This window comes from Muscardinus avellanarius (assembly GCF_963383645.1).
Source record: "Muscardinus avellanarius genome assembly, chromosome: 1".
Classification (NCBI taxonomy): Eukaryota; Metazoa; Chordata; class Mammalia; order Rodentia; family Gliridae; genus Muscardinus; species Muscardinus avellanarius.
Genome location: NC_137786.1, coordinates 218,156,617 through 218,183,647, shown reverse-complemented (window position 1 = coordinate 218,183,647; position 27,031 = coordinate 218,156,617).

Below are 27,031 nucleotides of genomic sequence, written 5' to 3'. Positions count from 1 at the left end.
AGATCTGGGAGCCTCAGTCTCCCTGGCTGTACAAGGGGGTTCACAGGAGCGGGCCAGCCTGTCTGCCCCATAGGCCTGGGTACAGGGAGGGAGTCCTGGGGTGCCCTTGTGGATCAGAGTGGGGGAAAAGAGAGGCCCCAGAAGGCAGAGGAGGCTCCAGGGATTGAAGTGTGCCTCACTGCTAGGAGGGTCCAGGGCAGGGGGCCGGCAGCCCATCTCTCCCCACTGCCACTGCCCTCCCCGGCACCACCTCATCCGAGGCCCTTGGTCTGTGCAGACACACCTCCACATTCTGAATCCTCAGGCTCCCAGGATGGGGAGGACCCAGAACTATCTGCGCAAACAAGACCCTCTAAATCAAATTCCCCTTTTTTTGTTTTGGTGGTGGTGCTGGGATCAAACTCAGGGCCTCCCCGGTGCTAGGCCAGCAATTTACCACTGAGCTACACCTCCAGCCCCAAATCCCACTTTTAATACACCTAAGTAACCTGTCACAGGAGAAGGCGGCCCCGAGGCTGCCTCTATGCATGTGGATTTCTCAAGTGATTGGGAAGCTGTGGCTGTGTGGCCGTGGCCAGTCACTTGACCTCTCTGAGCTTTAACTCTCCTCTTTAGTAAGTGGATGGAGAAGCCACCCGGAGGGGCTGCCCTGGTGCTCAGTCCTGTTCCTTCCAGCTGTTTACAATTCCAGAGGTGACAGTCTCTTCAAGGGGGACCTGAAAACACAGAAAATGTTTCCTTCCACAGAATGTGGAGCGGGATTGGCAGAACTGGCTCCACTTACTGGAGAGGAAACCGAGGCCCCGCAGGTCAAATGGCTGGCCTCGGACACAGCCGGGAGCAGGACGGGTGGCTGCAGATGTGACCATGGGCTGTAGGCAGAGAGACCACCGCCATGCGCTCGCTTTTCCATTCTGGGCACCGCTGGCCCCAGATGCTCTCCTCGCCCAGGACAGACACACCTCCCCTGTGCCCGCCGGCCTTACACCCGGTGACCCTGAGCCGCCCTACACCCGTCGCGGTGCCCAGTGCTCCTTCTGGAGGCCGTGATCCTCCCCGCCTGCAGGTGAGGCCCCGGTGACCTCCTGCCCAGGCTGACCCACCACCCGCTCCCTGGTCCCTCCTCAGCCCGCCTTCCCCCAAGAGGCCAGCCCAGGGCACCCTGCCCATCTTACCTGGGGGCCTGCCCACTCTAGGACACTTCTGCCCCCCTAGAACTGAACCCCAACCTGCCCGCTCCGACCATCCCCCCCATGCTTTCCCATCTTTTCCCTCTCATTACTGCATCAGCCTCTACCCAGCCTCCCTGCCTCCAGCCTAAGCTACTGCTGCAGCTTTGGGGAGCACCCATCTGGTCACCACACCTGCCTCCTCCTTATAAAACCCTCTGAGGCTCCCTGTGGCCCAAAAGACCGAGTGTAGACTCCACCTCAGCACAGCGGTCAGGACTTGTACAACCCATCTGAGTCCAGCATCAGGGTAGGCAGGAGGGCTTAAGCGTCAAGCGGCCTGGGTTCAAATCCCCGCTGTGCCACCTACACCTGTGCAGCCTTGGCCACGTTATTCCGCTTCTGAGCCTCGGTTTTCCAAACCGCGGAATGGGAAAATCATAATACCCACGCCGGGGCTCTGCTGTGCAGACCAAGAGAATACAGGACACGTAGTGAGGGGTCAGCCCATTCACACACCTCACGCGTATCTGAGGCTCTGTTTACGATGCCCTCTGCACTGTTCACCCAGAAGTGGACAACGTGACAAAAACCCCAGCTCTCTAGGAACTTACATTCGAATGAAGGGGACACACAAAAGACAAAACAGTAAGAGACACCCTGCAAGCCGTATGTGCTACGCTGAAGGGACAAAAGGTCACACAGGCAGGGAGCGGGGTGGGTTGCAATTCCAATCAGGTGAGTGCCGGTGAGAAGGTAACACTCAAGCAAAAGTCCTGGTGGAGGTGTGGGAGCTTGAAATGCAGAGGTGAGGTGAATATTCTAGAAGCGGGAACCGATGGTGCAAAGGTCCTGGGGCAGAACCACGATGAGGGTGCTCATCTTTTTATTGCTGTATTATATTCTTTGCAGCCTCCTCTCATTCCACCTCCTCCCTCACACACGCTGCAGTCAAATAAAGCACTAGAGGCTCTCCACGCCCCTCCAGGTGCCCTGTGCTACTCCACGGCACCTCTCCCCCTGCTCTCCACCCCTGCCCACCTTTCCAGACCAGCCAAAAGGCTTCCTCACTGCGAGGCTTTCTTCAACCTCGAGTCACGTCTCCCTGGCACGCTCTGCCACGGTGCAACTGCCTGCTACACGTTCACCTCCCACATCATCCGCGAGCTCCAGAAGGACGAGGACCTGGTGCCAAGTTGCCCCCTGAGCCCGGCACAGGCCTGGCACAGCGATGGCACCTGTGCGCCATGACTGAAGAACGGGGTGCCGGCTGCACCCGGCCCGGCCTCCCCTTACCCCCAGAGCAGCTGCCCGGGTGGGCATTGGCCTTCGACACAGACACGAAACTGCAAAAGGAAGCCGGCTTTTAAAAATTAACAGCGCATTTCCTTCCTTCCTCCCTCCCTTTCTTCCTTTCATGGCTCGTGTTCCGGCACAGCCCCTGAGCCAGCTGCTGCAAGCCCTTCCCAGGCCCCACTCGGGCCCAGCAGTGGGTGGACGTGCTCACCTGCTCCGGCCCTGGCACCGAGGCCCAGGAGCCGCTCTGCTCAACCCCGGCATGCGCTGGGCGCCACCCCTCTCGGAGCTTGTCCAGCCAGCGCTTCTTCCTGGGTGCCGGGAGGCGTCCCTACAGGGGTGGCATGAGATTGCCAGGGTCCCCCAGATCCTGCCGCTCACCCTGGATTACACCTGACTCTTGGAGCCTGGGCTTCCCCATCCATGAAGTGGGGACAGCACCGCCCTGCAGCGCTGCGGCTTGGGTGTGCTTCGGGGGCAGAATGCTGGAAACCGGGCAGCTCGCTCAAGCAGCCCCCACAGACCCCTGGGCTCGTGGAAGAGCAGGACTGCAACCAGTTACAGCAGGGAGTGGGACCAGCGATAGGCAGAGGTGAGCGCCAGCTGACCTGGGCAGGCGTCCCTGCAGAGGTGCCACAAGGGGCAGGTGAAGGGGACAGAAGGGAGGTCAGGGCAGAGCGAAGGGTGGGAGGAAACAGATGGTAAGCTGACCATGGTGGAGGGGAGGGACAGAAGCCAGTGTCCCCACAGGGACCAGGGGCAGCTGAGGGGTCTGTCTCCGCTCACAGTGGCCAGGGAACCCTGAAGGTTCTGCAGGCAGGAGCTCACTGGCTCAGACCTGCATGTCCAAAGGCCCCCTGGCTGCGCCCCAAGCCAAGACTCCCCCCCCCCCGCAGCTGAGTATCAACCACACAATGTTGCTCTGTAGTCAGGAGAGTCCAGGTTGTGCTGCAGTAACAACAACAACAACAACAACAACAACAACAATCTCAGTGGATCAGAATAACAAAGGTCTGTTCTCCCTCATGCTGGCTGACCCCCCCCTCACTATCACCCCGTCACCCCCACCATCAAGGGCTCAGCTCATGGGGTGACACACAGGCCCCAGCTGGGAGAAGCAGCCACCATCTCGCCCGTTGGCAGTTAGCGCACCACGAGGAAAGAGCACCCCGGGGTGTCTTGCGCCAACAGTTTTGGCTCAGCTGTGACGTGCAGCATTGTAGGCTAAGGGACCTTGATGGAGCCCAGCCACGTACCTGGGAGAACGGGAAATAGAGGCGAGCACTGGGGACCTCAGACACCCCGCCTTTGCTATCTCCCTCCACTCACTGGTGCAGCTGAGTTGGGGCTCCTGAAGGGGCCGGCCAGGGCAGGAGCACCTGGGTAAGGAGCCAGAGTCTGGGGGAGGGGAGGTGCTGAGGCCAAGGGAAGGGCGGGCCTTTACACCCAGAGGCTTTGAGGGCATTAACAAGTCGGCTCTTTATTATCCCCAACTCAAAGGGATGCTTTCCGATGGTTTTAAGCAGGAACTGGGAAGCCTGATGTGATTCTACTTGAACAGATCGCTGGCTGCGATGCGGAGACTGGCACAGACAGGGAGATTGCAGGTGGCCGTGGCGGGTTCTTGCTTGACCAAGACACCAGGGAGGCGGCGTTAGAGAGAATCGGATGGAGTCAGCGGACAGCATGGGTCTGGGGCCTGGAGACGTGTGGACTGAGGTGAGGGAGACATGGGGGCAGGGTTTCTGCCTGAGGGCCAGCAGCACGGTGCGCCCCGGGCCAGGACCGGAGTGTGGCCAGCTTGGACCGGCTGCACTTGTCCTGACTATGAGAGTGCCCAGAGGGCGGGCCACAAGAGGCCTGAACAAACAGATGCGGCCCCTGGCCCCCACCAAGTGTCCTTACTTCCTTCACATTTGACAACAACCCAAAACCTGGAAACCCCAAGAGAACGGTCCAGGTGACAGACTCTTACACGAGCTTACGGCACACGCCAACCTAAGGGGTCCGGTATCTCATATCAACATTGTGCATCAGCAGAGGTGGTGGCTCCGATGGGCGATCGGGGCTCCCAGGACGAGTTGTGGGAGCCCTCTCCCCATCTTTGAGAATGTCACAGGGAAGGGAAACAGACCCTGCCACCGAGGCTCCGCGGGGCCCTGTCATTAGGGCTGGTACAGCGGGGTGAGGCCTATCAGGCAGTTCCAGTGCCCCCAGGGCATACAGAGAACAACTCTCCTAAACCAAGTGCCCGACCCTGGATAGCACTTTCTCTCTTAACCTCTCAGCTGCCCTGCCAGACAGGCCCTGCCAGCCTCACTATTCAGGGAAGGAGAAGCAGGTTCAGAGAGGTCAGATGCAACCCTGCAGAGCCCAAGGTCACACAGCTGTCAGGACAGGGAGGCAAGATTCCAGAGAAGCCCTTTCCATTGAACTAAATAAAGCCAGGGGCCTGGGCTGTGTTCCCAGGAGGCATGGCTTGTAGACAAGTCCACAACGCAAAGCCAAGTCCGAGTGCCCACCTTTCAGAGGCCATGCCCCACTGCCCAGGGAAGGTGACCACAGCCCGCTCCTTCTGGCCCACGGCCCCCACACGCCAGCCACCACGGGAGGAGAGTCAGCGACCAAGGCCGGCTTAGGGGCCACAGGCATCCGCTCCATGGAAAATTCTTCTGCTCCAGCACAGACAAAAACCCCAAAGTTTCCAGGGTTTCCAGGCATGGACAGAAGTCTCGCCTTGCTGCCTCCGGTCCCCACGCACAAAGCGCTGGGCGTGTTTCCTTCCAGCCACTTTAAATGATAGACCACAGCTCCCCTCTGCAGGAAGCAAACAGGAGAAGGAAAGGGGCGGGCGGGGGTCACCTTTTTCTCCCCTGAGTCCCAGCCCATCCTGGGGGGGGGGGGGGTCTGAGCGCCCTCTCCCAGCCCGCCTCCAGACACCAGCAACTTTCGGCCAGCGTCGCCCTGGTGGGCCCAGGACATCTCCATTCTCCTTGCGGCGACCGGCCTCGGGCACGCTGGCCTTGCGGGAGGAAGGTCACCGGCCACCAAGTTTCTGCAGCGACCGCATCTGCGAGCACCTTGGGGACTGCGAGTGGGGGAGGAGGCTCCACTCCCCGGAGACCTCTCTCCGGGGAGACTCCATCACCGCCACCCGGACGCAACATCTGCAGGAGGACGCCCCCGGCCCGAGCCCCCGCGGGCCCTGCGCCCCCAGACGCCGCCCCGCCCGCCGCCATCCCCTCGGAACGCGCGGGCGGGCGGCCGCTCCCATTGGTCGGCGGCCACGTCCGTCAGCGGGCGGGACGAGCGCGGAGAAAAGGCTACATTGTATCAAGGCGAGGAGCCCGCGCGGGAGCACGCAGGGAGGCGGCGGGTCCCGCGCGGGCGGCGGCGGCGGCTACCTGCCGGGGGCCACCTGCCGGGGGGCCACCTGGGCGCCCCCCCCCCCGGCCCGCGCCCCCGCCCGCCCCGCCCCGCCCGCGCGGCCAGCCGCCGAGCGCGCTCCGAAGCCATCTTCCATGGCCACGGTGGCCACCGGCCGACTCACCTTCCCCGTGGCGGGCGGGGGGCGGCGGGGGCGCCCGGGCGCGCGGGCGGGGGGCGGCCGGGGCCCCGCGGAGCGGCCCCTGCGGCGCGGCCCGGCCGGCCAAAGTTTCAGCGCCAGCCTGGGCGCGGCGGCGGCGGCGGCTCGCTGCGCCTCTCCTCCCCTGCTTTGACCACCATCTTATTAGTACAGGAAATGACATGGAAAACGGAAGAAAGCGGCGTTTGGGGCAGACGCGGACCCCCCAATTCAGGGGCCGGAGCTGGGACTCGCAGCCGCGGCCCGCCCGGCCCGGGGAGGACTCGCGCCCGCGCCCCGCCCGCGCCCGGAGCCCAGCCCCCCGCACCCCAGGGCCCGCGCCCGCCGCCGGCCGCGAGGGCGTCCCCAAAAACGGATGGAGGAGAAAGGGGCGGCCGGGGCCAACTTTCCGGCTGGGATACTTTTGGGGGGTCGGGATTTAAAGTTGTGGGATTCTTACGAGTCCTCCCGAGGAGGGCTCCCCGGCTCGCCCGGGCCCCTTGCTGGCCCCTGGGAACCCAGTGGCCAGGGGTGCGGGGTACCTGCGTTTATATTTTTAACCCTTTCCGGGCCCCCGAAGCCGGGGCCCTCCCGATCCCACCTTTAACTCTTCGAATGCCCGGTAGTTTGGAGGTGCAGACTGAGTAAAATCCAGGCATCCCGCCGAAGGCTCAGGGGCAAGGGGTTTGGGGCTCGCTAAAAATATTAACCATTTACAGTGGGCTGCGTTTTTTTTTTTTTTTTTAAGTCGCGGACCGGACGTGTTCAAAGTAAAACATGTTAAAGCCTGAGGTTGGGGAAACTGAACGGGCGAAGACTGGCTGGCTCAGAAAGGATGTTTAAGTCACACTCAGTTGCCCGATTCCTCAGTTTCTCAATCTTTGAAATGGGATTCAGCGTCATGCAGCGACAGGGGTCTCGAGGGAAGGCAGGGTGGAATTTTTTAAAGGACAGAGTGCTTGAAAGGTCAGATGCTTCCCGGGGTGCCTGGTGAGCCGAAGGGGTTGCGGGGAGCACGGGAGCCTCAGCTCAGGACTGGACGCTGCGGGGTGGTGTTACCAGGACAACCACTCCCAAACAACTCTGTTTTCCTCTCGTGGTCCTCAGGGCATGTGTCCCAACTGCCAGTTTTGTCCTGCCCGGGTGGTGTGTCCCGCTGCTTCCAGAACAGGACATAAACCCCAGCGGGAGGTTGCCAAGGGATTCTGTCCCTGGAAGGAGCCTGGGTGGGTGGTCTTCCGGAAATGTCCACAGAATCCTGCAAGAACTGGTGTAGGTAGCCCCCAGAAGGTACCAAGCCACCTCAGGGAGGTCTCTTCCCCAGAGAAAAGCCCTCCACTGCTGGCCATCCCCAGACGGCGTCCACGGCCGCAGCCCAGAGTGCGCTGGCGGCTCTTGGAGTCTGGATGCGGCGGCGGCAGGACGACACCGTCCCAGGTGGCGTTTCCTTCGACTTAAGCATCAATAACACCTCTTGGAAGCCCATGTCTGTGACTTTGTGTGATCTGGAGGGAGTGACCTCACCTCTCAGCCCCCGCTTCCTTCTCTGCAAAGTAGGGCACAGAAACATCACATGCTGGGTCCAGTGAGGAGCGAGGAGGGGGTGTGTGTCCTGAAAGGGCAGAGGACCAGGCCGCTCACAGTAACTGCTGCAGGACCAGGAAGAGCGCGACCATTATACGAATAAAACCAACCCGAGGTTCCCTGAGTGCAGCAAGCCTCTACTCTGTGCTAGTCAGGGTCCTGGGTGCTGGGCGGTACCAAGATGAGAGAGACCACGATCCCTGTCTTCAAGGAGGCCTCCATCTGGCCAGGAGACGAGACACTGATGGCTAGGTCAAGCTAATTAGGCAACTATTGCAGGTCTGGCAGCCCTTAGCATCATGTTGGAGGCCAGGAGAGGGGAGTAGCCCCTGTATGTGTTTCTGGAGGCGAAGCGTTGGCCAAAGAATGACATCAGAGGCGGGCCTGGACCCTCCACCAGGGCAAGGATGGCATTCCAGGAAGGCCCGGGGCAGAAGCAAGGACCTGGAGGTGTCCAAGTGCCCGGGGACTGGGCTGGTGCCGGAAGGACGAATTGCAGAACCAACCATAGTCCAGCCAGGGAGAGGAGAGGGGGAGGCAGGTATGGCCCAGCCTCAGGGAGCAAAGGTCTTGGAGAGAATGAGCCGCCAGGTGGGCGAGGCAGAGGGAGCTTCTCTCCTGAGCTCCCATTCTGTCCGAATGTCCTGGTCCATCTGGCCCAGGGCCGGTGTCCCTTTGCCCAGAACAATCAGGCTCCAGGCTGCGTCTGCAGAGTGGGACTGGTCCTCGGAGGGTCATGTGATGTAAAGCACAGGGCTTTCCCCCCTGGACACTCCAGGGCCATTCATGGGCCCTCCAGGAGTGTCCCCGCAGCCACAGAGTCCAGGCCAGGCCGAAGCATCTGCCCACGGTGGGCTGGCAGGAGTGCTGTGGTCAACATGGGCAGAAGGTGGCCCCGGGGCCTGGGTGCCACCACCGCAGACAAGCAGCTGGACAAGGCAGATCTCTTGAAGCTGGGCCTCAGCTCCCCCCACCCAGGCCTAGGGACGTCCTGGGGCCCAGCAGGAGGGGTATAGTGGCCTGCAGTGGAATTCCCAGGACCTAGGGCCTGGGGAGGGGAAGGGGATGGAGGGGAATGATGCCTGACACACGCCTTGGCTTCACACCCTCCTCTCAATATTCCAAGGCTCAGACAGACCATCATTTTTAAAATCATCTGTGCAGACAGGAAAACCATGTCCAGAGAGGTTAAGGATTCACCGGAGGTCACACAGCTGGTTAGAGGTCAGGTAAGAATAAAACCTAGGCCGGCCTGGCTCCGTCGCTCAGCTTTGTTCTCCGTTGTTTTGGGTTCATTGTTTCAACAGCAGGGACTAGCAGTTGGTGATGTATATCTCTGTGTCTCCTTCGGGAATATCACACCAAAGGAGCTGACCAGAATTTTGTGTTTCGAGCCTGGGTATTTCATGACCTCCCTTTGCAAAAATGGGACTAGTCCCAACCACCTTAGATCCCAGGTGAGGACGTTGAAACGGTCTAAGTGAATGGGACCCACCTAAGGCTTCTCCTTGCCCACACCCAAGCCCACCATACACACAGTGAGTTGCAGATTGAGCGTCCCCTGGATCCTGGAAGGAGCCGTTGCTGGAGACTTAGCTCCACATCTACTATGAAACAAGGACATTGGTTATTCTCTCAATTAATGGTCCTCCCAAAGCTCCAAGGGAGAAGTTTCATTCAGAATTTACTGCCTAGACAAAAACTAAAACTGAAACAGACTGCATCTTACCCCCCAAGGAACCCACAAGCCTCTTTCTTACTAATGAGAGGAGCTCCGTAACTGATCAGGTTTCCCTTTTTGCACAGGCTGCCAGGAAGCTCAGAGCCAAATTCCACCCTCATTTCCAACAACTTTGGCAGTTGGCTCCCTTCTCATTCCGGCTGCCCCACTCCTAATCCTACTGGCTCAGCCTTGTTTTCTCTGCCTTTTATTAAAGATGTCCTCCCCCTTTTAATGGTAAGAAATAAATCTTTCAAATAAATCCACATTTGGAAGTGTTGCTGAGGAGACCTGGATTCCAGGGGCCTTGTGTTAAGCCAGGCGCAGTTCTGGTCTGGTCTCTTCTTGTGTGCTTGCCCAACAGCTGAGGGATCCCTCTCTTGGAAGGAAGGCGGGACTGACTGGCTTAGGACCAAGCAATTGCTCACCCAGCTGCCGACAATAATAGCGAACATCAGAATGCCCTGGGGTCAGCTCATCCTTGCTATTTTCCTTCCCCTTAATGCCAAGCGGCTGCCTTTCTCTTGCCAGCTCCCTGGGAGCCATAAACCACCATCCTCTGCTTCCCTCCCCCCAAAGTATCCCCCATCCTGCTAATGCATGTCGAGGAAACGCCCCCTCTTCTTTCTGGGAACCGCTTCCCCTTGCCGTTTGTCATGGGCCCGGCCAGGTGAGGTCACGGGGCAGGGGTGGAGCAGGTAGGACGGGAACCAGAGGGTCCCTTGAGATTCCCCAGTGCAGGGACGGCCTCTCAGAGCAGGTGGCACTTGGGGGGCGTCTTGTGAAGGGGCCGGCCCTGATGAGAGTTGGGTGCCAGAGTCGCTAGGCAGGGGTTGTGGCTGATACAAAGGCACTGAGGTAGGACGGAGCCGGACAGAGGCCAGTGTGGAGGGAGGCAGGGAAGAAGACGCAGGGCGGTGGGAGCAGGGCTCTTCCAGGTGGATTAATACAACGTGCAGTGGAAACCACTGGCCACGTGGAAGACAGGAGACACAGGACCTGATTGCTGTTTCCAGGAGGTCACCCTGGCTGCCGTGTGGGTACCAGATACTAACTGAGTGCCGGTGAGTGGGTAGGCATGCCCACCCACCAGCTCCCTTGACAGTCCACTCGTTCTGGATGGAACAAGTGTGGGCCTATCTTATCCTGCTCCCCAACACTGGTGCTCCCAGCAGCTGGAGCACCCCACCTTCTGAGCCTTGGGGAGAGGCAGGGCGTGTCCTCACCCCACCTGCAGAGGAACCAAGACACCCAAACCCCCTTCCTGCTTCCCTGCAGCAAAGGTGCTGGCCTGGGATCCAGGCTCAGTCCACTGGATGTGGTCCTCTTGATGCTGAGGTGGGAGCCGAGGACCCACAGAAGCTTGGGCTGGGACGAAGGTGAGTTCTCACAGAGCAGGGGGCGGGCACTGGTGGGGCACGCTGGCACTGGTTGGTGCTGGGAGCAGTGTGCTGCCCCCGCTGGTTTTCTAGCACGATCCTGGCTGTGTGCCCCTGCACCTGGACCTCTAGCCTTCCAGAGGTCATGAACTACCTGAATCCCACTGTTTCTTCAGGACGCTGCTCCCATCAGCATGGTATCTCTTGCCGCATAACAAATGGTCCCAAAACTTTGCAACCAAAGGCAGCACACATCTATTATCCTACCATTTCTGAGGGCCCAAGGGGTCCACTGCCTTCTAAAAACCCGTCTCAGGAGTGACATGCCGTTGCGTCTGCCGTGCTCTGTTGGTCACGCGGGCCACCCCTGGAGCGTGTGGGAAGGGGCCACACAGAATGTGACCGTCAGGAGAAGGAATAATTGGTGTCACCTTGGCGGCTGGTGACCAGAGACACCCAGAGCAGTTTGCTGTTACTTGCAAAGTTAAGACCTAAGAAAGGGCCACTCACAGATGACGACACAGCTATTCTCCAGAATTCCTGGGCAGCGCGCATCTGCAGGGGGACAGGCAACAGAGGCCGCATCTCAGGTGAGCGCTCCGAGAGCTGGCCGCAGACTGTCATAGAGGGAGCCGCGGCAGGCTGGGAGCCTGGAAGTGGAAAACGCGCGCCAGGTGTGGACCACTGGATTGAACCCGAGGCGTCTACCTCCGGACTGTACCCTCGGCACTTTTTTATTTTTGCATATGTATGCATGCATGTATGTATGTTTGGGTCCTGGGGATCGAACCTGGGGCATTCTACCTCCAGGCTGTACCCCAGCCCTTTTGACTTTGACTTGAAAATGGAGTCTCACTAAGTTGCGAAGCCTGTCCTGGAGCCTGTGATCCTGTCTCAGCTTCCCAAATATGGGGATTACAGATGTGTCCCACCTCGCCCTGTTCTGCTTTCAGTATTTTTTATCTTTTTTGGTGTGGCACTGGGGATTGAACCCTCAAGGGTATTCTACCTCTGAGCTACACACCCACACTGTTTATTTTTACTTTGGAACATGGTCTTGCTAGGTTGAGAGCTGAATGACTTGCTGGAGCTGTCCTCGGACCTACACTCTTCCTGCCTCAGCCTCCCAAGGACTGGGGCTGCAGATGTGCTCCCTCCTCCACCGGGGGGGGGGGGGGGGCTCGGCTGTGTCGGGAGTTGGGATCCAGGCACCTTCTCTGGGTCTCAGTCATCATTCCGGCGATGAAATGAATTCTGATCCTACTCTCCTCTTCCTGTGCATTAGGGATGAGGAAAGGAGGGAGGGTGAGGATCAGGCATCAGAGCAGCTGTTTTCCCGTCCCTGGAGCCTTCAGGATAACTCCCAAATACCTCAAATTCCTAAACCCAAAGCAGCCTCCCGCCGCAGATAGGGGAGCAGATTCAGGTCCACCTGGTGGAGCCACGTTGACACAGACCCCAGCTCCACGAAAAAAGAACTGTCTGAGAAATGGAGCCACCCACCCGCTCCCAACACTGCGGGTGTGTGAGCCAGGGTTTGGGGTTCTTTCAGGGATAACTTAGGCCAAGGTAGGGTGCTGTGTGTCCCCCACCCAGGGGAATCTTGCAGATCTAGGAACCTTGAAAGCACAGTGGCAGGTAGCGTGCTTCCTCATGAAGGGATGGAGCTCGGCCAGGCGCAGGAGATGTGGGTGCTGTTAGCGCCCCAAATAAAAGCAACTCCATCGTGACCAGAAATCCCCCCAAGTCTTGTTCACACACCCTTCCCCCTGTTTCCCCAAGGGCCCCCACTGTCTTACCCAAGACCCGCCTAATAAGCCCCTAGCTTCTCAGCCTCCTCTGCTTAGGAGAAAGTCTCATCTATCCCATTATCCCGCTGGACCTCCAAGCAACAACCCCCTTGGCAATAGTTAATCAAGGCTCCCGCCCCCCACAGAATGGCCCCTTAACTATCCCACCTTGGCAGTAGGGACACCACTTCCCCTCCCTGTGGAATCTTCCCTTAAACAACCTGTATAAACTTCTAGTCTGTATATAAACTTCTCGTTTGTAAGTGCACGCGGGCTCCAACCTTTCCTGGAGACTCCCTCGCAGGTTTTATTCCAGCAGAGCCTGTCCTGCCATTGGGCCTTCTCGGCTCTCCTGAGTGCCAGGCTTGTCTCTGCTCTCAGGCCCTCAGGAGCTATAACCCGTCCTATAGCAGCTCAGCGTCTCCAGTTGGGAAACAAGGACTGGGTTTCCACAAGTCAATCCATGCAGACACCCCCAAGGAACTCGCCCCTGTTCCTTGAAGGGTGAAAGCTCGAAGCTCCATCAACCCCAGGGCCTCTTGAGCCTCCTGGGCAAGCCCCTCCCCCAGCCCCAGCCCTGCAAAATCCATGGCTAAATCTCCCCCCCTCACAGAGGGAGCGCTCCCCACTGTGCTGGGGTCCCAGTGTTCTTTTGGGAAAGGGTGGCGAGTCCTAGGAGATGGGGGTAGTGTTTGAGCTTAGGGACCTTGCCTGGAAGAATAAAATGTTGGTGAGCCTATGATGGCTCCCCCAGTGTGGGAACTTATATTCACACAGGAAATGGAGAACTATGGGAATCACTGAACTAAATGATCCCAAATAACCCCATGCTGTCCCCCTCTCTTTCTTCAACTCACCTGTATTGATGCACCGGGTACTAGAATCACTAAGCTGAGTCATACACCTAGAGCATCCCCGGGAGAACCGAGAGAAAGACACTTGGCTAAATACGTTGGCTTGCATTGTCCTTTTTTAGTGTATGTATGGTACTAGGGATTGAGCCCAGGGGCCTTCTACCTCTGAGTGACACCCCAGCCCTACTTTTAGTTGTTTTATTTATTTATTTATTTATTTATTTATTTATTTATTTATTTGAAGGGTTTTGCTAAGTTGCTGGGGCTGACCTGGAACCTGTGATCCTCTGTCCCAGCCGCCCATGCAGTGGGATTACAGGCTTGTGTCAACCACGGCTAACTAGTTTTTTATTTTTTTCTGCTCTATGATACTACAGTAGATGACCTTGGATCTGGTGTGTGCTCCTCTGGTTATTCTTGGACGATAAGTTCCAAAAATAGAATTGCCAGGTCGAAAGACACGCTCAGCCAGGCATGGTGGCACACACCTGGAATCCCAGTATTTGGGAAGCTGAGACAGGAGGATGGCAGATTCCAGGCCAGTCTCAGCAATTTAATGAGATTCTATTTCAAAATAAAAAGTGATAAGCCGGGAGTGGTGGCGCACACCTGGAATTCCCCGTGCTTGGGAGGCGGAGACAGGAGGATCGCGCAGGTTCAAAGCCAGCCTTGCTGGCTTAAGAGACCCTGTTTCCAAATAAAATATAAAAAATAGGTCTGGGAGTGTAGCCCGGAGGTAGAAGGGCTTCCAGAAACCCCAGTACCACCAAAAAATAAAAAAATAAGTAAATAAATAAGAATTGATATAGGGCTGGGTTTAGTTCAGAGGTAGATTGCCCCTGCAGGCCCCCTCATACCCACAGACTCCTAAAATTTTGCCAAATTATCCTGCGAATCGATCTCAACAATATTTCTCACTTAGTACGGAAATGGTTGGATCCCCACACCACTATGCTGAGCACGATCAATCTTTCCAGTATACAATATATTTTTTGTGTGTGTGGTACTGGGGTTTCTGGAAGCCCTTCTACCTCCGGGCTACACTCCCAGACCTATTTTTACATTTTTATTTGGAAACAGGGTCTCCTAAACCAGCCCGTGCGGCTGGCTTCGAACCTGCACGATCCTCCTATCTCTGCCTCCCAAGCGCGGGGATTATAAGCGTGCGCCACCACGCCTGGCTCCAGTATACAATATTTTAAGTATCTCATTGTCATTTTATTTACTTATTTATTGTTTGGTTTTTGTGGTACTGGGATTGAACCTGAGGGCATTCTACCTCTGAGCTCCGCTTCCATCCTTATTTTATTTTTTTATTTTGGAACAGGGTCTCACTAAGTTGCTGAGGGCCTTGCTAAGCGGCTGAGGCTGGCCTCAAACCTGCGATCTTCCTTCCTGCCTCAGCCTCCCAAGTACTGGGATTGCAGGCATCACCACGGAGCCCAGCTCCACCGCCATTTTTAATTCTATGGTCCTGTTAGCACGAAGAGCGTATTTTCGTGTTCCCCGTCTTTTGCGCTTTTTTGGGAAATTGCTCATCATGTGTTTTATCCGTTTAAAATTGGGAACTTTGTGTTTTCTTATTAACTTGTAAATGTAGTTTACCTATGAAGGATGACAAAAGGCTTTGTCTGAAACACATAGTGCAATTTATTTTCTTAACGCAGCAATTTGCTGTAACTTTCTTTAGGATGTTTATCCCCGTCGGGTCTGTCCCTACGTGGAATTTAAATGTCTTCTGATTTCTTCTGTGGTTTGTGGACACAGGTAGAGAGCCCTGCTTCAGAAAATTGTAGAAACATTCTCCTAGACTGTCTTCTACGTTTATCCTTTTAAATTTAATATTTTTGTTTAAACAGTCGATCCACCTGGAATTTATTTCAGTGCAGATTGTAGCATGGGAATGTACTTTTTTTTTCCCTTACTGGATGGTTGTCCCAACACCAATTCATGTTCTTGCTGCTTTGTGACGACACCTGCATCCTGGGTTACACTTCCAAATTCCATCTAGGTCTATTTCTTGTCTCTTTAGTACGTACCGCTGATCACTTATCTGTTTGTTCAGTACCAAACAGTTTAAATAACCATAGATTGACAGTACATTTAAATATTTAGCAGGAGCCAGGCGTGGTGGCGCACACTTGTAATCCCAGCATTTGGGAGGCAGAGGCAGGAGAATCGCGGTTCGAGGACAGCCTCGGCCACTTAGGATGTGACCCTACACGGTTCTTCCGTTCCTGTGTAGGGCTACGGCCCTGCACGGTGTCTTTCTGATAAAAACCGTGGAAAGATTGTGAACTGCTGCGCCAAAGACATCTGAAGTCAAGTTGCCTTTAATTTATAGCCTTTTGGTTTTCCCAGAACTGATAGTGGATTCATCCTTTGCATTTTCCCTGTTTGCTTTTGTTTTTGTTTTGTTTGGTCCTGTGTGGTTCTGGGATTGAAACTTAGGTTAGGCAAGTGCTGTACCACCAAACTATGTCCTCAGCTTTTTTTTTTAATTTTTAATTTTTTATTGGTACATTATATTCATACATCATTTTGGGGTAAAAGACTTGTGTGCACAGACATGTACACATCACTGATTTAACCCCTACCCAATTCCCACCCCATTCTCTCCCCGTCCCTCCTTCCCCTGCTCGGCTTAGTGGTTGACTTTGATATGTTTAAGTACATTGTGTGTTTTAGAGAATTTCCTTCTTCCCCCCTCCCATCCCCTCATTTAGGTTGTCTTGTTTGCTGCTCTATAGGATTTCCTTTTTCATCTAGAATTCCTCCTATGACCCGTTTCTCCTTAGCTTTCACATATTAGGGAAAGCATCTGCTTTCTTATTTTTTGTGACTGACTAATCTCACTTAGCATAATGTCCTCCAGTTCCATCCATTTCCCTGAAAATGATGTAATTGAGTTTTTTTAATGGCTGAGTAAAATTCCGTTGTGTACATATCCCACAGTTTTGTAATCCATTCATCTGTTGATGGACATCTTGGCTGGTTCCATAGTTTGGCTATGGTGAATTGTGCAGCTATGAACATAGATACACATGCATTAGTTTGGTAGTTTGGTTTCCTATCTTTTGGGTAGAGACCCAGAAGTGGTATTGCTGGATCAAATGGTAGATTTGTTCCCATTCTTCTGAGGATTCTCCATACTGTTTTCCAAAGTGGTTGCACTAATTTGCAATCCCACCAACAATGTCTTAGAGTTCCCACTTCTCTGCATCCTCGCCAGCACCTGTTGTTGTTTGTGTTTTGAATGATGGCCATTCTAGTTGGAGTTAGGTGAAATCTCAGGGTAGTTTTGATTTGCATCTCTCTGATTGCCAATGATGTTGAGCATTTTTTCATGCATTTATTGGCCATTTGAATTTCTTCTTTTGTCTATTTAGTTCGCTTGCCCTTTTTTTTTTAACATCTAAGATTTTAGGCACCCTCTAACCCTCTGTAAAATGCCTTCCACCACAATCTTCAAAGGCCTCAAAGCTGTTGGTTAGGTATCAGAACCATTATCCCATTCCCTGGAGGCTTTTGCTACTGCAGAGAAGATTTGCCAACTTTCTGAAAAGAGCCAGACCTGCAGGTTTGTGAGCTGCCCAAGGTGTCTGTTGCATATTCATATGTGTGTGTGTGTGTGTGTGTGTGTGTGTGTGTGTGTGTTCTCCCCCTTCTCTCTCGCCCTCTCCTCCCTCCCCCTCCCTCTCATAGTTATTGTTGTTTTGTTTTTACGATGCTTTTTTCTCAGCATAGTTTCAGAGTCATTTACGTTTTCACTCGAATAAGCCGTGTGTTCATTTTTCGCTCTGAGAAGCATTCCAGCCTGTGTCTAAGTCATGACTTAAGCCTTTTTTGTAGATTTTTTAGGAGATTTCCAGACCCTTATCTTTTAACAACATTTTTTAAAAAATTGTTTTTCCCCCTAGCTGGATGTGGTGATGCCCCTTTAGTCTCAGTACTTGGGTGGCAGAGACAGGAGGCTGGCAAGTGGGAAGCCAGCCTAAGCAACGTAAGGAGACTCAGCAACCTAGCAAGACCCTATTTCCAGATAAAAAATAAACTTGGGACTTCCGGGAAGATGGCGACCGAGAAAAGCGGGGCTTAAGAGCCCCGCTAACAACAAATCTCCATTACCACAAAATCAGTGCCTTTCAAAGCCAGAAAACAACATCACCAGAGAAACAAAAAAAAATCACCAGGCTCCAGAGAGAAAGCGGACTGAGAACAGAGCCACAGAGGAGATCCTCATGCCCGAGGACGCGGCTTCATGCCGGAGGACGCGGCAGCAGCACCATACCGGCGAATTCACGGGACGGCCACAGCAAGCCGAGGGGAGCCGCTGCGGAACAGCCAGGCAGGATTTCTCGGCGCAGAGGGCATCTAAAGCTCCCAGTGGCTGAGCTCAGCACACGCTGCAGGGATTCAGAGTGGAAATCAAAACCAAGAAAAAAACGCCAGCCCCATAGCCGAGGGCGTAGCAGCGGCGCCATATTGCCACCAGCGGCAGCAGCACCAAATTCACCGAATTCAGTACAGCTACATCTGCGTACTCAAGAACAGTGAGTCAAATTGCGGGCCACAGAAGAGAAATCCCAGTACTGTACTCACTGAGACTTGACCCAGTGGGAGAGGGGCGGTGGCAGTGATATCACACCATAGGAGAACGTGCAACCTGGCACCCCCCACAGTCTAAAGCAGCCTCTATCGACTCTCTGGGTCGGAGACTCTGTGATACAACCCAGTAAAGGAGTAGTGGGGTCTGAGATACCACAGACTCGAGATCCAGAGCACCTTAAGTGAAGTCATAGTGACCCAAGGGAAGAACCCAGAGAAGGCACAAACTTCCGAAATCATGGGAAAGAGGAATAATACTGGAGCAATGAATGTTCACAACCCCACAACATCAGAACCCGATAAAACAGAAAATCAGAGATTTCTAGAAGATCAAATCAGGAAAATAACTGTAGAAATAATAGAGGTGCTTCGAAAAGAACTCAGAGAGAGCCAAAAAGAGATAAAGGATGCAATTAATGAAGTAAAGGCCTCAATTCAAAGCACAAACAACCGATTAGAACACATGGAGAACAGAATCTCGCTCTTAGAAGATGATCATTCCAAAAATGAACGCATAGTTTCTAATCTAGAAAAAAATATCCGACAGCAGGAATCTGATATTGAAGAAATATGGGCCCATTTTAAGAGAGCTAACCTAAGAATAATTGGAATAGAGGAGGGAAGAGAAAGTGAAACCAAAGGGATCAACAATCTCTTCAAGGAAGTAATAGCAGAAAATTTTCCAGACATAGAGCAAGAGGTCGATACACAGGTCCAGGAAACTTATAGAACTCCCTTTAGACAGGATCGGAGAAGAGGATCCCCACGCCACATAATTGTCAAAATGACCAATGTGGAAGCCAAGCAGAGAATCTTAAAGGCAACAAAAGCAAAGGGCCAAGTGACATTCAGAGGCAAACCAATTAGAATCACTCCAGACTTCCCAAACCAAGTCATGAGAGCCAGAAGGGCTTGGAGTAACATATTCCAAACTCTGAAAGAAAACAACTTCCAGCCAAAAATTTCCTACCCAGCAAAACTTTCTATCAAATTAGATGGAGAAATAAGAAGCTTCCATGACAAACAGAAACTGAAGGAATTTATGTCTTCAAAACCAGCACTAGAGAAAATACTCAAAGAGATTAACTACAAAGAAGAAATAGGTAACACACATCAGAACTAGAGAAACATGACTTTCCATCCAACAGACAACTAATATTGGTTATCTGTGGAGATTCATTATTTATGTTAGTCTTTTACCTATCTCTAAAGGGTATTGTTTGCCTTTATTGTTGTTAATTTCTAGGATTTCTAGTTGGAATATTAATATACCTTCAGATATAGCATTTGGAAATATTTTATCCCATTCTATTAGTAACTGTTAACTCTGTTTACATTGTCTTTGGATATACAATATGTTTTTTATTTTTTAGGGAGTTTGTATACTCTTCTGTTGCCTGTGCCATTGAAATCATAACCAAGAAATCACTGCCAATTTCAATGTTGTGAGGTTTTATGACCCAGATTTTCTCCTAAAAGTTTATAGTCTTAAGATTTATATTTAGGTCTTTTATCTATTTTGAGTTAATACTTGTATATGGGATTAGGTAAGGGTCCAATTTTATTCTTTTCCATGTAATTATTATTTTTCAACAATATTTAGTTAAAAGATTATTATTCCCACCACCAAATGTTCGTGGAAACCTTGTCAAAAATAACTTGACAATATAGGGAAGAATTTAGCTCTAGGCTTTTATTTAACTCCAATGGTTTATATATCTGCCTTTAGAATAGTACTACACTGTTTCAATTATTGTAGCTTTATATGGTTTGAAATCAGAAAATATACATCTTCTAGCTTTGTTCTTTTTCAAGATCGTTGTGGGTACCTAGAGTCCATATTCCATATTAGGATAGATTTTTTTTCTGAAAAATAAATATATAAATATATGATAGTTTCACCTAAAAAATAGAAAAAATAGATTCTCTGGTAAGAAAGAAAGCAAAAAGAAATATTGAAATGTTATCTTTAAGTCATCAAAAGCTTGGTATCAGACAAATGAAACTGTTATGTGAGATTATCATTTTTAATTTTTGATAAATTGCTTTAATACTAGATGTCAACCACTAAGCCAAGCATGGGAGGGAGGGATGGGGAGAGAATGGGGTGGGGATCGGGTGGGGGCTGACTGGGCAATGTGTGCATGTATGTCTACAAAAGTTTGTATCCCACTATGATGTATGAATACAGTGCACCAATAAAAATTTAAAAAAAATAAATAAATAAATGAAAAAAATAAATAAATAAACTTGGGCTGGGGGGATAGCTCAGAGGTAGAATGCTCCTGGATTCAATCCCTAGCATAAATAAATAAATAATATTTTTCAGCTGTCATATTTACAATTTTCCTTAAGAGACAAGATTTCTCATTTTCTATTTGTTGTTTTTCTTTTGCCTCTCCTTGTGTGTGTGTGTGTGTGTGTGGGTGGGGGGGGACGGGGGTCCTGGGGATTTAACCTAAGGACCTTCTCTTCCTCTTCTGAGCTGTACTCTCAGCTCTGTGTGTGTGTGTGTGTGTGTTTGTGTGTGTGTGTGTGTGTGTGTGTGTGGTCTTGTGGATGGAACCCAGGGGCCTCTACCTCTAGACTATGCCCCTGACCTATTTTATATTTTATTTAGTAACAGGGTCTCGCTAAGTTGCTGAGAGCCTCACTCAGTAGCTGAGGCTGGCTTCGAACCTGTGTGATCCTCCTATCTCGGCCTCCCAAGTACTGGGATTACAAGCATGCGTCACCACGCCCAGCCCCATTTTATTTTTTATCCTAAAACAAGGTCTCACTAAGTTGCCGAGGGCCTCACCAAGTTGCTAAGACCAGCCTTGCCCGGACCCGCAATCCTCCTGTCTTGGCCTCCCAGGTACTGGGATTACAGGTGTATGTTATATCCCAACGTGAGACAGGGACTCAAAATCACTGGTTAAGAGGTAAAGGGTTTATTAGCTGCGGCGACTGCAGCTCCGCTCAGCACACTGAGTAGAGAGCAGAGCTTCCATTTTAAAAACTACATTTCTAGGTCGGTACTGCTTGCAGGCAGCTTGGGGTGGGGGGTAATTTTGCAAGCGAGTGCAAACTACAGAAGCAGAGTTGTGTGGTTAGCTGACATGCAGATATCTCTGTGTATCTGCACGTATATGTATTATATATACATACTTATCCATTTGAAATGTTAGAGTTGCACAAGTGCTTTAGGAACCAAAAACGAAGCAGCCCTTGTTGAAGGAGCTCACTCTCGATAGCTTGTTAACCTGTTGTTCACCATCTGGGATCTTGTTCTTAACAGGGTGCACCACCAGTGCCCAGCACTGGTCTCTCCTCTTGTGCAAACTGGTTCCAATCTCTGAGCTCAGCGGTCCTCTTGCCCCAGGCTCCTGTGTGGCCAGCAGGACAGACGCAGGCCACCCTGCCTGGTGTGTGCTGTTTCTTAATTTCTGCTTCTTTAAATGGATACATACCCTTTTCCCCCTGCTCTCTGGATTGTCTTCCTTTAAGTTCTGTCCCCCTTTATTGAGCCCTCTTTGGGGCTGTGGCTTTGTTCAAATGTCCAGGGATCTGGGGCTGCTTTTGTTCTGGAGGGCAAGTGGGCCGGGCAGGATCTGCACCCGGGCCCTGTGGGCATGGCTCCCCTCCCTTTCCTTTCCAAAGATGGCACCTGCACTCTCCTCCCAGTGGGCTGTGGGGTTGAAGGCACTGAGTTCTGGGAATAACAAGCCTAGCCCTGGTCAACTTCAAAGTGAGGCTGGATCCCAGGGGCCTTTGATTCCGGGCTCAGCCTGCTCCCTCCCTGTCTGTTCCATGCAGCGCCTCTTACCCTCACTGCCTGGTGAAACCAGCCGTGACCATGCTCAGGGCTCATTTCTCCAGAAAAGGAGTCCCCGAGGGCCTGCAGGGACAAAAGAAAGAGAGCTCCCGAACTGCCACAGGTGCAGGTGGGGCGCACCGGGGTCCCACTGCTGTTGCCAAAAGGCTTTCTCCCTGCAGCCCAGGCCGCCCCACCTTCTAAGGGGCCTGGTCGCCTGGCCTTCACTGCGGTCTGGGCAGCTGGCTGTCTCTGGGCCCTGGCCTCCCATGCTGGGATGGGTGTCTTCCCCCAGGCCGGCCCTCTGCCTGCGCTAGACACTGAGATCTTAGATGCCACCTCCTGTTGTCCAAGGTGGGTTTCCTGTGTCTTCTGTCCTGCTTGTTGGAGGGCAGTTTTTTAAAGAGGATTTTTTTTTTTTTTTTTTTTTTTGGTCTTTTTGGACTGGGGATCGAACCCAGGGCCGTGCACTTGCCAGGCAAGCGCTTTGCCACTGAGCTGCATCCCAGCCCTGGAGGGCAGTTTTTTAAGAGAAAGAGATGGGAACCTCTTTGCTTTTCATTACCTTAGCAGGTTCCCATGAACCATCGTTAGGAATGGATTTTAGAGAAGCTGCAAATAAAAACCCATGAAATTGAAAGTAACTAAGCAGGTAATTTTCTTCTGTGTAGGGTGCAGTCCACTCAGCCTTTTATTCCCTAACCCAGAAGGACGCTACACTGTTCTCCATTGGCTGGAGCGTGGCTTTTATAATCTAATCTGGTTGGCTGGCTTTTACAAAGGGAGAAACAAAAGCAGTACATCCCGGATTGGAACAGAGAGACACATGTACAAAGTTACACAATGGATACCTAAGCTACAGTTACCAAATGGAAGCCTGCCAGTTTCTATGCGGTCATATAACTTCCATAGAAAAGATTGCTTTCCTTTCTTATACTCTGAACTGAAAACTTTAGCCTCTGATTCAATATTATTGATTCGATATTATTTCAAATAAAATTTAGAATAAAGTTCCACAGTTTCTCTCCTTCTCTCCCTTTACCCACACACACAAAAAGAGAAATCACATTGGGATTTTAAAAAAAGACTTCATTTATTTTGGTACTAGAGATTGGATCCAGGCGTGTTTTACCTTTGAGCTATACCTCCAAGCCTTTTTATTTTCATATTTTGAAATAGGGTCTCAGTAAGTTGCTGAGGGCCTTGCTGAATTGCTAAGGCTCGTCTCGATTCTGCAACCCTCCCGTCTCGGCCTCTCAAGTCATGGGGTCACAGCCACATCCAACCACATTAGGGTCTTTTCTTGTTTCTGATGACCTTAGTTTGGTGCATGGCTCTCCTTCCTTTTCCAAATATGGCACCTTCACTCTCCTGCTGGTATTTAAAAGTATGAAAGTATAAAAGTATGAAAGTCTTTTCTATCTAACAGGTTCATCAGACAGCAGCCATTTTAGCTTCTATAACTTTTTCTTCCCAGAACCTTAAGTTTCTTTCTTTGTCAGACTGCAGAAGTCAAAACTCCCCCCTTGCCGGGCGTGGTGGCGCACGCTTGTAATCCCAGAATTCGGGAGGCTGAGACGGGAGGATCGCGGTTCGCAGACAGCCTCAGCAACTTAGTGAGGCCCTCTGCAACTCAGTGAGACCCGGTTTCAAAATAAAGAATAAAAAATAGGGGCAGGGGGTGTAGCTCAGAGGTCAAATGCCCCTGGGTTCCACCCCCAGATCTGCAAAAAAAAAAAAACCTTCCCCCTCCCATCTTTAAATAGTTAATTGAGTAGAACTGTGAACCCCAAACCTCGCCAATCAGGGCACGGGGCGGGATCGAGTCAGGAATAAAACTAGACTAGACTGCCTGCTTGGTGCGCCGCTGACTAGACTTTGTATTGGCACCTTCTGTGGAAGTAAATTTTACTTGTTGAGTGACTCTGAGCATTTGTTTTAACGCCATTGACATTTCTCACAGGAGGAGAGTGGAGCTGGGATGGTTTTATGGGATGTCCCTCTATGGTGGCTTATCTGATGTTTTCGAGTGCTTAGACTGAGTGGTATGGATTTGGGGCAAGGAGCTTTGGGGTTTCCATGGGAATGCCGTTAAATCGATGTGATAATTTTTAGAAAACTGACATTTCAACACTATTGAGTTTTCTTTCCTGAACGTGTGGTACATTTCTTCATTGTAGACAAATCTTTTATGACCTTCAGTGCAGTTTTATTGGTAGTTTGTATCTTATAGACCTAATACATTTCTTGTTAGATTTATTTCTAGTTTTTCTTCTATGTCTCTTATTGCCATTACGACCAGGATAGTTTTCAATTATGTTTATTCCTGAAATTGTCTTTGTTGGAAAGCTACTGATTTTTATAAATTATATTCTGACCAGTTTACCTACCAAACTCCTGCCTTGTTCTCATTGGTCTGGGTTGATTCTCTTGAACTGTTCAGATAGGTGAGAGCGTCTCATGCAAATAATTATTTTGCCCTTCCCTTTTTTTTATTGGTGCATTGTAATCATATATCACATTGTAATACAAGACTTGAGAGGATATACAAGCACACATCATCCAATTAACCCTCATCCAGCCCCCATCCCATTCCCTCCCCCTCCCTCGATCCCATGCTTGTTTGGTGATTAACTTTGATACATATGTTTATGTACCTCCTGAGTTTTAAAGAGGCTCCATCCTCCCCTATTCCATACCCTCTGATTGGTCACCTTAGTTGCTTCACTATAGGGCCCTTTCTATAGCTCGACCACTTCCTGTTGCCCCTTTCCTCCTAGTTATTGCTGACTAGGGGAAGCATCTGGTTTTTATTTTCTGCGATATTTCTCTGTGCATGCTGCGTTGCAAGTACCGATCCCACTCTTGATGGCCCCAGTAGTGGCCTGGCCATCCGGTGGACTGATCCAGACCTCGCTGGCTCAAGCAGCAGCCTTGCCTCATGGGAGGCCCCGATTCTGGTCTCACTGGCCCTGACACCTTGGCCTTCCTTTTGAATATTTTGAGTCTTAGTTGATTTTCCTCTGTTATTCTGTTAGTCTTAAGATCCAAAACAGTGATCAGCAGGTGGAGGAAAGCCTCAGTCTCGACTTTCCTGGGTTTTCACGCTGTCTGCTGTAAGTTTCTGATAACCTTTTTATTACATCTTAGAAACATTCTTCTAGTCCTTACTTTTGTGGGAATATATATATATATATATTATATATAATATATTATATAATATATAATATAATATATTATATATAATTGTCAATTGAATATATATATAGAATTAAAATAAAATATTATCGTGATTTTTTTGGTACCCAGCAAATCAGCCAGCCCCCAGCCTCTGATCCTCCCATTTCAGCCTCCCAAGTACTAGGATTACAGGTGTGTGCCACCATACCTCCATGAAGACTTTCTTTTCTAACTACAAAAGTATTACATAAACAAAACACTAAAATGAACAGACCATAGTTTTTACCACCCCAAAGTAAGGTTTAAACCAAGTTCAGAGTTTGGTTTATGCAGGACAGATGCCCGTGGGCTACTATGCCGTGCCAGGCTCTCAGATCTTGATCCTTCCTTCCTGGTTTTGAAGTTGATTCCTGTGTCTGCTTTTTGAGGGGGAGGGAGGAGAGAGGGGCAGGGTCAGTAAGACAGGGCCAAGGACCAATTGTCAAAGAGAAAAAGCTGTCTCCCTCCTCTGATCGGTTTAGACACAGACACAGTTCTGTCCAGCGGGACGCATGGGGACGTTCTTTTGGGAAATCCACAGCATGTCCTGCATCTCTTTCTGCCGCTCATCCTGGCTCTGTGAGCCAAGATTCCAAGAAATGCCACAGCCACCCAGCAAGCAAGGAAGGACCAAGTTGGAAATGAAACCCAGGGCCAGGTTGGAATCCTAAGTCAGGACCTTAGGTCCTGGGTCCATAGGACTCCTGGGAAGGGTCATCTTTAGACTTTTTGTGATTGAGATAATACACTGGTTCTTGTCAGGTTTTGTTATTTGCTAATGAAAGCATTCTGTCACAAACAGGATCTTATCAAGTGTGTTTCATGATATACTAGAAACATTTTTATCAGCCCTCTTTTACAAGGCATTTTTACAAGAACTTTGATCTATAATCTTTTTTATGGCTGCATCATATACAACACGTTATGAGACATTTAGGTGTTGCCAGTTTTTGCCCTTTTAAGTAACAATGAGATGGTACCCTTGTGCACACATCTCTGTATGTTGTCTAGCTCTGTGGATAATTTTCTACGAATGAAACTACTGGGTAGGTAGTTTATATACGATTAAGTCTTTTAATAATAAAAACATAGCCAGGCGTGGTGGCACACGCTTGTAATCCCAGCATTCGGGAGGCTGAGACAGGAGGATTGTGGTTCGCAGAAAGCCTCAGCTACTTAGTGAGGCCCTTTGCAACTCAGTGAGACATGGTTTCAAAATAAAGAATAAAAAATAGGGCAGGGGGTGTAGCTCAGAGGTCGAATGCCCCTGGGTTCCATCCCCAGACCCGCAAAATAATAATAATAATAATAATAATAATAATAATAATAAACATTAATGTCTTAATAATAGAAGATACCTTGATAATAAAAGAATGCATTCATTGGTTTCAGTGGTGTATAGCTATGTTCATTTCTTCCCGTCACCAACTTTCCTTGTTGGGATTCTATTTTCAAACTTTTCATTGAAGTAGAATATACATATACAAATTTGCATACGCCATATTTAATTCTCACAAACTGAACACCACTATGTAACCAACAGCCAAGTCAGGGAACAGCTCTAGTTTCTGTGGGACTTTTGTGCCTCCGTCCAGCCAGTACTCCCCCAGTAAGAATGCAGCCCACAGCCACAGTTCTGCCAACTCTTGAGCCTTGCATAAGGAATTCACGTAGTACGTAGACTTCCGTGCCTACTCATGGCTTTATACATGTTATCCACTATGTTATTGAGAATAGCAACTATGTTCTTTTTATTGTTGTGTATTATTCCATTGTATGAACACAACATTAATATTTTACCAATGACAGACATTTGAGTTGTGCCAAACTCTTGGCTATTTTTGTTTTTTGGTGGTACTGGGGTTCCTGGAAACCGCTCTACCTCCGGGCTACACTCTCATACCCATTTTTTATATTTTTATTTGGAAATAGGGTCTCTTAAGCTAGGGAGCCTGGCTTCAAACCTGCGCAATCCTCCTGTCTCCGCCTCCCAAGCGTGGGGATTACAAGCGTGCGCCACCACGCCCGGCTTAACTCTCCGCTATTTTGAA